We start from the raw sequence: 16,761 nt of genomic DNA, 5'->3' as shown, positions 1-16,761 counted from the left end.
GGTCATACCCAGAGAGGCCTGCCCTAGGTCCCATCCCTGGGCACCAGCCCTTCCAAGGAAGACCTGCCCAACTTGACCCCAGTTTCTGGCCATCAGGTGGGGCCCCTGGGAGAGTTCCCCTTCTCTAAGACCCCTGGCAGACCCTGCAGTCCACATGCCCTACCCCCAGACCCATCCGCCCAAGAACCCCCCCCCCCCCCACTTCCTGAGAATTGGAGACTAGCCCCCAGCGCCCATCTGGACCAGAGAGGCTTCCTGAAATGCTGAATCTGTCAGCTCTGTCTGGACCAAGAGTGCTGATAAGACCAAGAACGAATCCACAAGGAGATGGGCAGATGACAAGGCAGAAGTTCATACAACAAAATAAAGAGTAATACAGCAACACCAGAACCTAGCCCTCCTCCAACAGCAAGACCTGAACATCACAAAATGGAAGAAGCAGAAGAAAGCAACCTTAAGAATAACATCATGAAGATGCTAGAGGCCTATAAAGAAGAAATCAAAAGTGAAATTGAGGAACAAACAAAAAATGGGAAAAATGCTCTAAAAAAACTAGAAGAAACTAAAACAGCAGAAAACAACAAATCCTTGAAAGAAAACGATGAAAAAGCAATGAAACAGATGAGGGAAACAGTCCAAGACCTGAAAAGGGAAATAGAAAAAATGAAGAAGACACAAACAGAGGGAATGCTGGAAACAGAAAATTTGAGTAAATGAATAGGAACTACAGATGCAAGTAAAACCAACAGAATGCAAGAGATGGAAGAGAGGATCTCTGGCATTGATAATATGGTAGAAGACATAGATTCATCAGTCAAAGAAAACACGAAAGCCATCAAAGTCATGACCCAAAATGTCCAGGAAATTTGGGACACCATGAAAAGACCAAACCTACGAATAATAGGGATAGAGGAAGGAGAAGAATACCAACTCAAAGGCACAGAAAATATATTCAACAAGATCATAGAAGAAAACTTTCCCAACTTAAAGAAGGAAATGCCTATGAAGATACAAGAAGCCTACAGAACACCAAACAGACTAAAATCCCCAAAAAAGTCCCCTCGCCATATAATAATTAAACAACTAAAAGTACAGAATAAAGACAGGATAATAAGAGCAGCAAAGGAAAAAGGCCAAGTGACTTATAAATGCAAACCCACCAGAATAACACCCGATTTCTCAATGGAGACTTTGAAAGCCAGAAGGACCTGGACAGATGTAATGCAGACACTAAGAGGCCATGGATGCCAGCCTAGACTAACATAGCCAGCAAAACTTTCAACCATCATAGACAGAGTGAAAAAGACATTCTAAGACGAAGCCAGATTTAAAGAATACTTATCCACAAACCCAGCCCTATAGAAAGCACTAGAAGGAAAATTCCAACTGAAGGAAGTCAGATAACCCTCGAAAACACAGGCAATAGATAAAGCCACAGCAGTAAATACCAAAGAAGAGAAGTACACACACACTACCACCAAAAAATAACAGGAATGAACAATCACTGGTCATTAATATCCCTTAATATCAATGGACTTATACACCTATAAAAAGACACAGGCTAACTGAATGGATATGAAAACAGGACCCATCTTTCTGATGCATACAAGAAACACACCTCAAATTCAAAGACAGACACTACCTAAGAATAAAAGGCTGGGAAAAGACTTTCCAATCAAATGGTCTTAAGAAGCAAGTGGGTGTAGCCATCCTAATATCCAGTAAAATAGACTTCAAACTAAAATCAATCAAAAGAGATCAAGAAGGGCATTACATACTCATCACAGGAAAGATCCACCAAGATGAAGTTTCAGTTCTGAACATTTATGCCCCAAACACAAGGGCACCCACATATGTAAATGAAACATTACTAAAGCTTAAATCACATATAAAACCCCACACATTAATAGTGGGAGACTTCAACACCCCACTTTCACCACTGGACAGATCTGCCAAATCGAAACTTAACAGAGAAATAAAGGACTTAACTGATGTTATGTCTCAAATGGACTTAATTGATATCTATAGAACATTCCATCCTAACAAAAAAGAATATACCTTCTTCTCAGCACCCCATGGAACCTTCTCTAAAATTGACCACATACTTGACCATAAAGCAAATCTCAACAGATACAAAACAAATGGAGTAACCTCCTACGTTTTATCAGACCACCATTGGCTCAAAGTTAGATTTCAACAACAAAAACTACAGAAAGTCTACAATCTCATGGAAACTGGATAATGTTCAACTGAATCAACAATGTGTTAAGGAATAAATAAAGAAAGAAATTAAAGACTTCCTAGAAATAAATGAAAATGAATATACCACATACCCAAGCTTATGGGACACTTTGAAAGCAGTGCTAGGAAGGTAATTCATAGCACTAAATGCCCACATAAAGAAAGTGGAGAAATCTCATACTAGTGACTTAACAGCACACCTGAAAGCTCTAGAACAAGAAGAAGCAAACTCACCCAGGAAGAATAGACACCAGAAAATTATCAAATTGAGAGCTGAAATCAATAAAATAGAAACAAAGAGAACAATACAAAAAATTAATGATACAAAGAGTTGGTTCTTTGAGAAAATCAACAAGATAGACAAGCCCTTATCCAAACTAACCAAAAGAGACACAGAGAGCATCCAAATTAACAAAACCAGAAATGAAAAGGGGGACGTAACAACAGACAATGAGGAAATCCAGAGAATCATCAGGTCATACTTCGAAAATCTCTATTCCACAAAACTGGAAAATCTAAAAGAAATGGATAATTTTCTGGATAGGTACCACATACCTAAGTTAAATCAAGACCAGATAAAGTCCAATAACCCCTAAGGAAATAGAAACAGTCATTAAAAGTCTCCCAACCAAAAAAAAAAAAAAAAAAAAAAAAAAAAAAAAAAGCCTAGGACCAGATGGTTTCAGCACAGAATTCTACTAGATCTTAAAAGAAGAGTTAATATCAATACTCTTTAAATTGTTCCACACAATAGAAACAGAAGGAACATTACCAAACTCCTTCTATGAGGCTACAATTACTCTGATTCCTAAACCAAATAAAGATGCAGCAAAGAAAGAGAACTACAGACCGATCTCCCTCATGAACATTAATGCAAAAATACTCAATAAAATACTGGCAACCAGGCTCCAAGAACACATCAAAACAATTATCCACAATGATCAAGTAGGCTTCATCCCAGGGATGCAAGGGTGGTTCAACATACAAAAGTCTGTCAATATAATACACCATATAAACAAACTAAAAGAAAAAAACCACATGACCATCTCACTAGATGCTGAAAAGGCATTTGACAAAATCCAACACCCCTTCATGATAAAGGTATTGGAGCTATCAGGAATACAGGGAACATACGTAAACATAATAAAGGCAATTTATAACAAGCCAACAGCCAACATCAAATTAAATGGAGAGAAACTCAAAGCAATTCCACTAAAACCAGGAACAAGGCAAGACTGTCCACTCTCCCCATACTTATTCAATATAGTACTTGAAGTTCTAGCCAGAGCAATAAGACAACATAAGGAGATTAAGGGGACACAAATTGGAAAGGAAGAAGTCAAGCTTTTGTTATTTGCAGATGATATGATAGTATACTTGAGTGACCCCAAAAATTTGACCAAGGAACTGATACAGCTTATAAATACCTTCAGAAACATAGCAGGATACAAGATCAACTCAAAAAAATCAGTAGACCCCCCTATATACAATTGACAAACAGGCTGAGAAGGACATCAGAGATAAATCACCCTTTTCAATAGCCACAATGATATAAAATACCTTGGGGTAATTTTAACTAAGCAAGTGAAGGACCTGTGTGACAAGAACTTTAAGTCTCTGAAAAAAGAAATTGAAGAAGATGTAAGAAAATGGAAAGATCTCCAATGCTCATGGATAGGCAAGATTAACACAGTAAAAATGGCAATCTTACCAAAAGCAATCTACAGATTCAATGCAATCCCCATCAAAATACGAATACAATTCTTCACAGACCTGGAAAGAATAATACTCAACTTCATATGGAAAAACAAAAAACCCAGGATAGCCAAAAGAATCTTGTACAATAAAATAACCTCAGGAGGCATCAGGATCCCTGACCTCAAGCTCTACTATAGAGCTACAGTAATAAAAACAGCTTGGTATTGGCATAAAAACTGACATGTGGACCAATGGAATTGAATTGAAGACCCTGACATTAATCCGCACACCTATGAACATATAATTTTTGACAAAGAAGCCAAAACTGTACATTGGAAAAAAGAAGGCATCTTCAACAAATGGTGCTGGCATAACTGGATGTCAACATGTAGCAGTTTACAAATAGATCCATATCTGTCACCATGCACAAAACTTTAAGTCCAATTGGATCAAAGATCTCAACATAAATCCATTTACTCTGAACCTGATAGAAGAGAAAGTAGGAAGTAGTCTTAAATGCATTGGCATAGGAGATCACTTTCTAAATATAACACCAGTAGCACAGACAGTGAGAGAAACAATCAATCAATGGGACCTCTTGAAACTGAGAAGCTTTTGTAGAGCAAAGGACACGGTCAACAAGACAAAGTGACAGCCTACAGAATGGGAAAAGATCTTTACCAACCCCACATCTGACAGAGGGCTGATATCTAGAATATATAAGGAACTCAAGAAATTAGACATCAAAATGCCCAACAGTCTGATTAAGAAATGGGCTATAGAGGTAAACAGAGAATTCTCAACAGAGGAAGCTCAAATGGCTGAAAGACACTTAAAGAATTGCTCAACATCCCTAATCATCAGGGAAATGCAAATCAAAATGAGTCTGAGATACCACCTTACACCCGTCAAAATGGCTAAGATCAAAAACACTGAAGACAGCTTATGCTGGAGAGGATGTGGAGCAAGAGGAACTCTCCTCCACTGTTGGTGGGAATGCAAGCTTGGGCAGCCACTTTGGGAATCAATATGGTGCTTTCTTAGAAAATTGGGAATCAATCTCCCCAAGACCCAGCCTTACCACTCTTGGGCATATACCCAAGGAATGCTCAATCATACCACAAGGGCCCTTGCTCAACTATGTTTATATCAGCATTGTTTGTAATAGCCAGAACCTGGAAACAACCTAGATGTCCTTCAACTGAAAAATGGATAAATAAAATGTAGTACATACACACAATGGAGTACTACTCAGCAGAGAAAACCAATGACATCACAAGGTTTGCAGGCAAATGGATGGATCTAGAAAAAATCATCCTGAGTGAGGTAACCCAGACTCAGAAAGACAAACATGGTACATACTTACTCATAGGAGGATACTAGATGTAAAACAAATGATGACTAGACTGCTACTCACAACTCCAGGGAGGCTACCTAGAAAACAGGACCCTAAGAAAGACATGGGGATTGCCCAATGACAGAGAAATGGATGAGATCTACATGAGCAACCTGGACATGAGGGCGGTTAAGGAAGGGCAAGGGTTGAGGGAAAGAGAGCCTAGGGGAGCAGAAGAACCCAGCTGGATCAAGAACAGAGAGGGAGAACAAGGGAAAAAAGACAATATTAAATGAAGACCCCATGGGAATAGGAAGAAGCAAAGTGCTAGAAAGGTCCCCAGAAACCCATAAAGATACCTCTACAATAGACTGCTGGCAATGGTTGAAAGAAAGCCCGAACTTACCTACTCTGGTGATAGGATGGCCAAACACCCTATCTGTCGTGCTAGAAATCTCAACCAATGACTGATGGAAGCAGATGCAGAGATCCACAGCCCGGCCCTAGGTGGAACTCCGGGAGTCCAATCCTGTAGAAAGAGGAGGGATTGTATGAGCGAGAATTGTTGAGATTAAGATGGGAAAAAGCACAGGGACAAATAGCCAAACTAGTGGAAACGCATGAACTATGAACCAATAGCTGAGGAGCCCCCAATTGGATCAGGCCCTCTGGATAAGTGAGACAGTTGATCAGCTTCAACTGTTTGGGAGGCATCCAGGCAGTGGGATTGGGACCTGTCCTTAGTGCATGAGCTGGCTGTTTAGAACCTGGGGCCTATGCAGGGACACTTTGCTCAGCCTGGGAGGAGGGGACTGGACTTGCCTGGTCTGAATCTACCAGGTTGAGCTGAATCCCCAGGGGAATCCTTGCCCTGGAGGAGATGGGAATGGGCGGTGGGCTGGAGGGAAGGCGGGGGTGGGAGTGGGAGTGGGGAGGGAGGACAGGGGAATCCGTGGCTGATATGTAATATTAAATCAAATTATAAAAAAAATTTTTAAAAGGTAAAAAAAAATTAAAAAAAACTTATAACAAAGTTGGACAAGCCAAGCCAACAGAAGGAACAGAGCCTAAGAGAAGGCACAAGAGTCAGAGATCCATTCTTTCCCACACTCAGGAATCACATAAAAACACTAAACTGGAAGCCATAACATAAACACAGAGCACCTGGTGCAGACCTGTATCGGCCCTATGAGAGCTGCTTCAATTTCTGTGAGTTCAAATGAGCTTTGCTCATGTTGATTTAGAGGGCCTTGTTTTCTTCCTGTCTTCCATCTCCTCTGGCTCTTTTATTCTTTCTGCCTACTCTTCCATGGGGTTCCTTGAGCTCTGAGGGGAAAGGATTTGATGGAGACATCCCATTTTAGGGCTGAGTGTTCCAAGGTCTCTCACTCTCTGTGTGATGTCTGGCTGTGAGTTTCCATATTTGTTCCCATCTGCTGCAGGAGAAGCTTCTCTGATGATGGTTAAATAAGGCACTGATCTATGAGTATAACAGAATATCATTAAGAGTTATTTTATCACTATAGTGTATTTCCTTTTTTTTAAGGCCAGTAGTATTTGGTTTCACCTTAACTCTCTGGGCTATCTAGTTTCTGGGTCACCCAGGCAGTTTCAGGTATGAGTCTCATCTCACTGAGTGGACCTTGGGACAAACAATAACCAATCAGTTATTGGTTGGTTACTCCCACAAGCTTTGTGTCACCATTACCATAGAATATCTTGCAGGTAGTACACCATTGTAGATAAAGGTTTTGGGAGGAGAGGAATGAGAATAGAGAATAAGGCAACTATCCATAGTGAACAGCCATCAGCTTCTTGCTTTGTTAAGTGCTTTTGCTGTATATTAACCCCACTTTGTAAGTTAAGGTGAAGGAGTAGTGGAGTTTCCTTTATGTTTGTTGTCACTGTTAGTCTAACATTGATTATATTTCCTTACCTTCTCATTATTCAAATGCTGTTTGGTAGGTGTTTCTTTTTAGTTCTTCATCTGCATCTTATCTTGTCCATCTTCACATCTCTCAGAATGATCCACCTATCTGAGACTCCATCCTTTCATTCATCCCTCACTGTAGGAAGCTACTCCACTGCCACTCATTATAATAGTCCTTGTCAACCACACATTGTCTCTCCTGGGGTAATTATCTCTGAGGCTTAAACTTTCATTACCTTCCATTATATATACTTTTTCTATGGAAGAACTAAGTAAATGCCATAAGAAATGAGGACTGCATTGGCCAACTCCATGCACCAGTGGGGAGTGTCTATCTCTCCTTACACTCTTTTCCATAAATTCTAGAAGCATTGGATGCTCTGGTAACATAATGCTTCATAATCAAAGCAAAATTTAGACATGTGATCTCAGCTTACTGAAGATAGAGAGAATGGTTTAATAATCCCAACTTTTGTAGTAACCATGTTGAAACAATACAATATGTCAAATAGCATTATTTCCCATTTTTAAGATCCTGGCCATAGAGATCTTTAAACTGCAAATATTGACTCCGTTAGTCATGTGATTGAGACTTCTGTGTCTTATGAAAGCCATGTGTGCTAGTGGTACTTACTTATAAGATTCCTGTGAATCTTAAGTGGGGAAAGCACAGCATCTGAGATACAGTAAATGCTATGAATTAATTGTGGCTCTTATATATTTATTTTTACTGAAATACATTTCCATTCTTCCATTACCATTTCCTTACTTTTCTTTTACAAAGCAACCCATTAAAAAATACCTTTTTGTGTATCTTTGTCCTACACAGTACTCAATGTATTGCTATACACATAGCAGCTGCTTAATAAGTATTTTTAAAAGCTGCAGTGTTGTTATGACCCAATGCATGTTTATGAAATTCAAGTTAGTTATCTTATTGGCAAGACAAAGGATAATAATACAATGTAGGAAGGTCACACACATTTTTTTCATAGCACGATAATACATTATACTACTAAAGGAAGAATCACTGAATAAAGACCTTCATTGTACAGCAGAATACACTGGGTACAGAATCCCTGAACAATTCCTACCCACTCCAAGTTCTTGGTCAAGTTTTTGGCATTAATCTGACTTGGGAAAATTTGACATATTTTCCTCCTGGATTTTTGTGTATTTCGTCTTGTCTCCCTCTCTTATCAACCACTGGGAATTACTACTTTCTATATGTATTGTTGGTTTTATTTATTCAACATTTAACTTACACATTCAATTATTTGGTTGAAATTCAAATGTTAATGCCCTGGTGATAGGTTTTATGCAATTTAAGACTCTGTACTTAAGGAAGTATTCTTCTTAGTGTGTTTGTGCAAGATGCAAAGATTTGAAATAATCTTATTCTGAGTGTTAGAAACAACTGTATTTTAATCAAACAGTGAAAACAATTCTCCTTTTTATTTGTGGAGGGACTTAAGTGTCTACACCCACTTATGCTTACCAGACCTTGATCATAAGCTAACAAAAGCCTTCTCAATCTCCCCCAAATGAGAACTCACCTCAACCCTGCATCCTCCAACCCCTGCAGCCCACTGGAAAGCTCCGCTGATGTTGGCTTGATCTGTTTGGGAGGCAGCTGTGCATTGGTGCCAGGTCCTGGGCTCGTTGCATGAGTTGGCTGTTTGAATCCTGGGACTTATGCAGGGACACTTGGCTCGGTCTGGGAGGGGGGAATGGACCTGCCTGGACTGAGTCTACCAGGTCAACCCCGGTCCTCGGGGGAGACCTTGATATGGAGGAGGTGGGAATGGGGGGTGGGCCGGGGGGAGGGGTGGGCGAGAGGGGGAGAACAGGGGAATCTGTGGCTATTATGTTGAACTGAATGGTGTTATAAAATAATAATAATAATAATAAAAAAACCAAAAAAAAAAAAAAAGAATTGTTTCTTCTTCCTCCCTTCCTGTTCTCTTTAGCCCACTTCAGCTTGACTGCCATGCACCACACTCTGTAGAGATCGCCATCACTAACTCCCAGAGACCCCTACATTACCACACACTGTGTCGTTTATCTCCTCATCTTCCTTCATCCCTCAGCAAGAGTCAGAAATGAACCATTTCTCTAGAGTGTGCTCTCCTCCCAGTGCTAGTGATGACCCTCTTATCTTATGAGCTGTTCCCTCTAGTAACTTTTCTGGACCAGTCCCTTCCTCCACCCTTGAGATGTTGGCATTCCTTAGGGCTCCATCCTGGGATTTGCTTTGTTCTTTATTCTCTCTCTTACTTTGTTTTTTAGCTGACTTCATCTTACTCAGTCACTTCAGATAGATGCCAGCAATTTAAATTTACATTTCTAGTCCAAACACTTAATTTTTAAAACTTCCTAAGCTACCTATTTATCAATAGCATTGTATAAAAAGAGAAATCGCAACACAGCATTCTTCAAATTGGAACACTCAATTTTCCTCCCTAAAACTGATACTTTCTTAAACTGTAGTCCTTCCCCAGCCTTCAATAATAAGTGATGTCACCACTCATAGAGTTATTAAGGTAGAAAATTAGGAACTATCTTTTATGCTTTCTTTATCATCCAATCTGTCAGTAAATCCTCTTAATACCCACCTTGGACCCATGAACCCTTCACTACCGTCTCTCTAGGACAACTTATTATCATATTTTATTGTCAATTAAATCATATTTTAACAACCTCCTAAGATACTGAAAGTCTATAACACATCTGACTGCAGATATATCTATGTGCATATCTACTTCAATATCTATGCATATAAATGTGGGCATATGTAAATATACATATACCATCCATACGTATTTAAAAGCATTCCCAAAGTTTTAATCAAGACATTATATGTTTATGCATGCACACTCATATCTATAGACATACACACTTTCCCGCTTTCAGCAGTCTAACAACTTTTCATGACCCTTCAAAGAAAACTCGACTCTGCCATGTTCTTCAGGCACTCACAATCTATCCATTCTCAGTTCCATCTCATTTCGTGCTCTTGCCTCTGTTGTCAAGCTTCCATCTAACTGTGCTCTTAATTCCTAACTCTCCATGGTTTTTCCTGCAATGGGGACTTTGAATTCCACACTATTGGAAAAGTTCTCATCTCAGCTTTTGGTGTGGTGCATCTTATCTCCTCCTTTCATGTCATTCTCATTGAAAGGTTCCCCTTTGGTTGTCTTCGTTTTTGTCAGGTAAGAGATGATTCACCACAGAGGGAAAAGATCTTGTCTATTTCCTTTATGTATCATCAGCAGATAACAATGTGTTTGCCACATAAATATGTATACTGAATAAAAATGTATTTGCATGATTAATATTATTCTTATATGGAAACTAAATGCTGTGCTGGGTTGAATGGCAGAAAGATCAGGGTCAAATCTGAGCCTATATTTAACTCATTTCTTTAGTCATGGTGGTTAAAATTCAGGGATTTCCTGTTTGGAAAATGTAGTGTACAAAACGGTGTCATTGAATCTCATAGCTCAGTTTCCTCTTTTTATGAGATTAGAACAAATAATTAACCAACAAGTTATATTCAAATCCTAACTTTAATGAGACAAACTTTGATAATTAAATATACTTCTCTTCTTCTTTTAAATATCTATATTATGACATTACTGAAATATATAGTAAATAGCAGTATGAATCCAATTTAGAAATTAAAAAAATAATCTTATATTTTATTTTTACTATTATGCATTTTTTCTGATTAATTATTGGTCCTTGGTCATATGGAGATAGGATTTTCTACATATATTTTCCTATAATTTTGTATTAGTGATGATAAAGAGTACTGTTTTATCTTTGGAGCCTCTTACTGGTGGGTTTTGTCTCTTTTTGAGCAGCCTAAAGGCTCCTGCACAGGTACAACAAGACAATTGGAGTCACCAGATGGAAATTATGTTAAAAATGAAAATGCAGAACAGTAACTTATTAACTAATCATGTAAGGAATTTGTAATATTTATACCAATGCCTTTGTTTTGTTATCAGTGAAAACGTGTGTATATTGTCATTTTAAAAGTGGCAATCCCTACTTGTGAGAAACATGGCCTTAAAGAACTGGCCACGGAGAGATCCTGAATATTCTTACAATGCCTCCATTTCCAATAGTTAAGCATTACAATGTTCCAATCACATGTCAGACCCCAAGTTTCTTCTGGGGCCAGATCCCTACTTAAGATTTTTTTTGGAACTTCTACTATCTGTGGGCATTAATAGTCTTGGAAGAGGAAAAGGCAAAGCTGTGAAGAATTCCACTGGGCAGACTGTGTTCAGGGTTTTATTTCTCTTAATGGGTCCCTTCCTGCAAACCCAGACCAATGGTTTTCAGTCCCAATAGGCCCTGTTTGCTGTCATCCACTTTACAACATCCCCTTTGATGCTCTGATATGACATCTATAGAGTATAAACTGACTACTAGATAGTAACGGTAAGGTTAATGAAAGTCAGACCTCATGTCTGCCGACTTACAAGACCTCACAAAGGCCTTAAATAAATCTTTTATTTTTATAAAATTTACAAAATTAAGACATTTGTGTTAATCAACTTTATGTTCTTGTTTTTAAAAATGCCTGGGTAATCATAATTGAAAAATATGAAACTTTTATTTTGCTCATAGTTCATGAGGTTTTAGTCAGTTGACCCTGTTGCCTTTGGGCCTGTGATAAGGAAGACTGTCCCAGCAAGCATGCAGGCCAGAGGAGCTGCTAGAAAAACAAAGAGAGAGGAAAAGCAGGGTCCTTGGACACGACATCCCCTCCAAGGGCATTCCCCCAGTGGCCTCTGACCTCCCGCTTGGGCCTGCTGATTAACGGATCTCCCTTCAGTACCACAGGCTGTGGAGCCAGCCCTTCACACAGCTCTTCACAGTATCTTGGCCACTATCATTCATAAACACTGTCTTTCCCGTTCAGACTTCTCCCCATCATAGTTCCCTTCCTGCTGCTGACAGGAGAGTAGCTGAGGGTTGTTCTGGGCTTCAGGTAAGGAGAACGTTAGCTGAGGAACTACTTAACTCTGAGTAGGTGTAATAGATGGTTTAAGCAACTTTCCAGTGTAGTAATCTACTCTAGTCCATCCTAGCGTAGATGTGAGTCCCAGGAAAACCCTTCCCCAAGAACTGACTCTCTTAGTTTCACAGCACAGAGGTGGAAAGCTGAACTTCACACTGCAGAGTCGTGTATCTGCCAATGCTGGGGTACAAATCTGTGAACAGAGAAGGAAAGACAAGGGTGAAATATCTGGCCTGAGAAGCTAATCTTTAAAAAAATTCATAGGTCTCAGATATGTCTAATTTCATTAGCAGAAGATTTGAGTTGTTTTGATGTCTAATAAAAATATAAGATTCTCCCCGCAAAGAACTTATTCAATTAAAACAGAATAGAAGATTACAAATACATTATAATGTTTTTGGCTGTTGTGATTGGAATCAAGCATCCAGAAGCCTCAGAATGCCTGCGTTTGTGAGCATAAGCCCACAGCACTACAAACAATAATATCACATGTTGAAATTGCATTTGCCATGCACTCCAGCTGCAATAATGGAAAATAAACACTGATCAATGATGCTAGGGGAATGAATTATACTTTTAGCTTCCCTACCGAAGTGATATTAGAATATTACTCTCCAATAAAGCAAGATCAAACAATATGTAGGAAAGACACGTAGAAAAAGAAAAATACCATAAAAGAGTTTATATGAGCAACAACAAATTAATTTTTCTGGATTTTGTGTTTGCGTTGCCAAATTTTGCCCTTTTTAGTATGTTGAGGTTTATTTAATATATTGAAGTTTATTGACTACTTATTGTTTCCAATAAGTAGTCAAATAAGAATAGCTAATATTATATTCATTATTTTCTATGTTTTTAGGAAGAGATCCCTAAATTACATAACTGCAGGACCCCAAAGCTGGGTCTACCTCTGTGTACTACCTACACAGAGATATACTTTAAAATCAGAGAAACTCTGGACTTTAATATGAGGAAGTAATGAAAAGAGAAAACTTTATAAGAAAGTGGAACTGTGATGAGTAAGTAATAAACACAGAACCTAACATGCATGAGACACATGTATACTGACCATTGCGGCTGTTGATGATCTCATTCTTTGAAACATAAAGATTGAAGGATGCTGTTCCAAAAAAGGGAAATAGTACTCTTCCTTCTGTACTCATGGCAGTTTAGTTTCTGTTAAACCAGGTATATACGAGAAAATGCAAAAACTGCTTTTCCATTTATTTGCCAAAGTCAAGATAAATAAGTATAAAATTCAAAATGATGTCCAGAAGCAGGGCAGGTCTTAGCATGAAAGGCAGCCCTGGTGCCTTTGGTATTACAGGGTTTGGCTGCCCACTTTTTCCACAAATATCTCCCTTATACTTGTTATTGAGATAAACAATCACCAACACACACACACACACACACACACACACACACACACACACACACACACACTCTCCCCAAGGCTTTCTACAGATCTTTCCTTCTTTTTTTGTATATGTGTGATGCATATACCTGTTTCGCGTGTATGTGTTCATGTGTAGGTGCAGGTGTGTGTGTGTGTGTGTGTGTGTGTGTGTGTGTGTGGTGTGCATGTGAGTGTATGCTATGGGGAGACCAGAGGTCAGTGTTCCACTATGCTCCCTTTATTTTTGCAGACAGTCTTTAATAGAACATGAACCCTGCTGATTTATCAAGCCATTTAGTCAGTCTCAGTGGTCTTTTGTGCCCACCTGCCATCCCTGGGGTTAAAGGAGGGTGCCGTTGTGCCCAGCTTCTACATGGATGCTGATGATCAAGCTCCAGTCCTCATGCTTGAAAGGCAGACATTCTCTGTTTCTCCAGCCCTAGTCCTTGCTTTTGTCTCTGTTTGAGACAGTCTTACTTTATATCCCAGGCTGCCCTTAAGAGTGCAGCAATCCCCCGACTTCTGATTCCTGGGTGCTGAGATTACATCGTGAGCCACCATTTAGAGTTCTCTCCAATTTTCCCCAACCCCAAATCATAGCTAGCTTCACTTCTAGAAACTCACTGGTCACAGTACAGTGAATCCACAATTCTGGAAGATTAGGATTCACAATTCACCTATTAAAATGCAAATGCTTTGGGCTGTGCCAAGACCTCTTGTCCTTATCTTAAAGGGATTCCTTTAAGAGAAGACTGTTTCCATGTTTTGGTTCTGTAAGTAAGCATAAAATATCCCCCAGCTCACACTACATTTGGCCAGGGGCTGACTGCAAAAATGGGAAATTCTATTTGGAGCCACACCTGGCAATGACCTCTGGCTCCTGCCCTATCCTTTCAAGCCTGCAGAGTGATGTAAGAACTGTTTCTCTAGAGTGAGGGCAGTACTCCTAAGTGTTACTAGAGTCTAATGATAGAGTCACCATTAGCTCAGAATGCTAGTGTTATGTCAATAAAACATCAGGTGCAGGAAATACATTTGGAGACTATTCCCTATTCAGATTTTGTTTCTGGGGAAACTTTCACCTAGTTCTCGCTTCTCTAACAGCAAAAACTTTGTACAAAGCACTCATCATATTTGTAATAGATGCTGTTAATAGATGCAGTATCAGCCACACTCTGTGCTAAGCACTTCACTATATTAACTCATTTAACAATCACAAATGCCCTTAAGGCAGGTACCACCACTACCTGTATTTCATAAGTGAGGCATCAGAAGCATGAGGTAATTTGGTACCTTGAAGATATTCACATAGTGAATAAGGGGTCTGAGCTGAGAATCAAGCTTAAGAGTCTATTCACGTACCAGACTTCTAATTTCTTTGAAATATGTACAAGTAATTTTTTTTTAAAATTAAACAACCTAATGTAATATTTTAGTATTTTAATAACCATTCTCCACCACTGCATCCCCTGTGCCTCTTCCTCAGCAGGCTTATAATACAGTTCTCCCTCATCTGAGTGTTCTGTGCAAAGTCACTCTGAATCTGCATCAATAGGAAGACAGGAAAGTAAGTCTGAATCCCTTTGGGTCTCTTGGCTAGAAATGATGTTCATAGGCAAAGCTTATAGTCAGTGTGCTTTAGAACTCCCCCATGGTTCAGATTCTTCCCACAGCTATAGAATGCCACAAGATACCTCATCCACAAAGTGAGTGCCTGTTTATATATCCCAAAGACAGGCAACTTAAAAATCATACATGCCCACCCTACATGCACAGAGTATGCTTTGTGTTTTGTTCAGCTCTGGAAAAAAAAATGTATGGAACCTCTGACTTTTCTTTTCATTTTATGGATTAGGTAGTACCCAAACATTGTAACACTGGTTAGAAAAGTTTTTTCTCAGTCTATTGAGTTTTCATTTGCACCCAGAAAAGAATCACATATCTTTTAATCATTTGGCTTTCACTAACAACATTCAATTGGTATATCTGGTATGACAGTATAAACAGTATAGATAGTCTATAGCGTATCACTTCAATTCTATTAATTTTAATATCTGCTTATGATTACCTTTAGGTTGAATGACAGTATTTTGTTGTTAAAACATCAGGTGTCAAATACATGTATTCCATCTAGTCTCTCTTTGAATACTATCTCTGTGAAAATTTCCACTCAATTCTTCCTTTCTAACTAGAGAGAAATTCGTCTTCAAATAGAGAAGGGAAGGAAACATACTTGATATTATTTCTTAAAGTCTCATTTTTCTTTTCCTGGGTTAATAATCTTTATCTGTGCCCAAGCCAAAGCTTGTACAATCCCCTATCTTTATCTCTTTCTAAGTGGTATTTACTGTGTGAGTACCAGGAGTTTCCATTTTTTTTTCAGATTTTTTTTTGAACCAAAAGTAAGTAACCATTCTGGTCAAGACAAGAAGTGAAAAGTATCAAGGCCACTGACTTGAGTGCAAAAAATCATCAGGTAGCTAGCACTCACCACTGAATGTTCTTTCTTGAGCAGACTCCTGTTTAAGGTGACAGAAGCAAGACAAGGCAGATGCATGCTCTCTTGCCCTAAAAATCTAGAAATGATTATGAGGTGTTGACAAGATGGTTCAGTGGTTTAGAGCACTTACTGCTTTCATAGGACTGGACTATAGTTCTTAGTACCCATGTTGTAGCTCACAGTCCCCTGTAATTCTAGTTTCAGGTGATTCAACACCCTCTTCTGGCTTCCACAGGCACCTCCACATGAATGCACATACACACAAGACACTCACACACACACACACACACACACAAAAAAAAAAACCTTTAAATAAATTATAGATGAATACAATTAAAATGTCACCATGGTAACGATATTGTATGGCTATGGACTGATAAACCATACCTTGGAGTGAGGAAAGGAATGTGTAAAACAAGAAATGGAAGAACTAGATCGATGATATCCAGTCTGTGGGTGATGAGCTCTGGCCAATCTAGGGAGTTTTTAAGTAGATATGACAAATCCTCAGGCACTCAATCTCTATGTGTTGATTAAATCAATACTTCTTTCTGTCTGGTTATGCATGTACACTCTCCTGCCAAATTGCCTGAATTCAAATCCTAAGTATTTGTTTGGCAACTGC

General features: G+C 39.0%; 1 long non-coding RNA gene across 1 annotated transcript; it reads left to right on the top strand.

Moving 5' to 3' along the window:
• The first annotated feature begins 10,787 nt into the window (after positions 1 to 10,787).
• Positions 10,788 to 15,391, top strand: LOC143267834 (uncharacterized). Its single transcript, XR_013043411.1, has 3 exons — positions 10,788 to 11,171; positions 13,100 to 13,259; positions 15,123 to 15,391. It is a non-coding gene; the product is annotated as an uncharacterized LOC143267834 (long non-coding RNA).
• Positions 15,392 to 16,761: the final 1,370 nt, after the last annotated feature.

This window comes from Peromyscus maniculatus, chromosome 11 (assembly GCF_049852395.1).
Source record: "Peromyscus maniculatus bairdii isolate BWxNUB_F1_BW_parent chromosome 11, HU_Pman_BW_mat_3.1, whole genome shotgun sequence".
Taxonomy (NCBI): Eukaryota; Metazoa; Chordata; class Mammalia; order Rodentia; family Cricetidae; genus Peromyscus; species Peromyscus maniculatus.
Note: the sequence above shows the minus strand (reverse complement) of the source record. Positions and strands in the feature narration are given on the sequence as shown.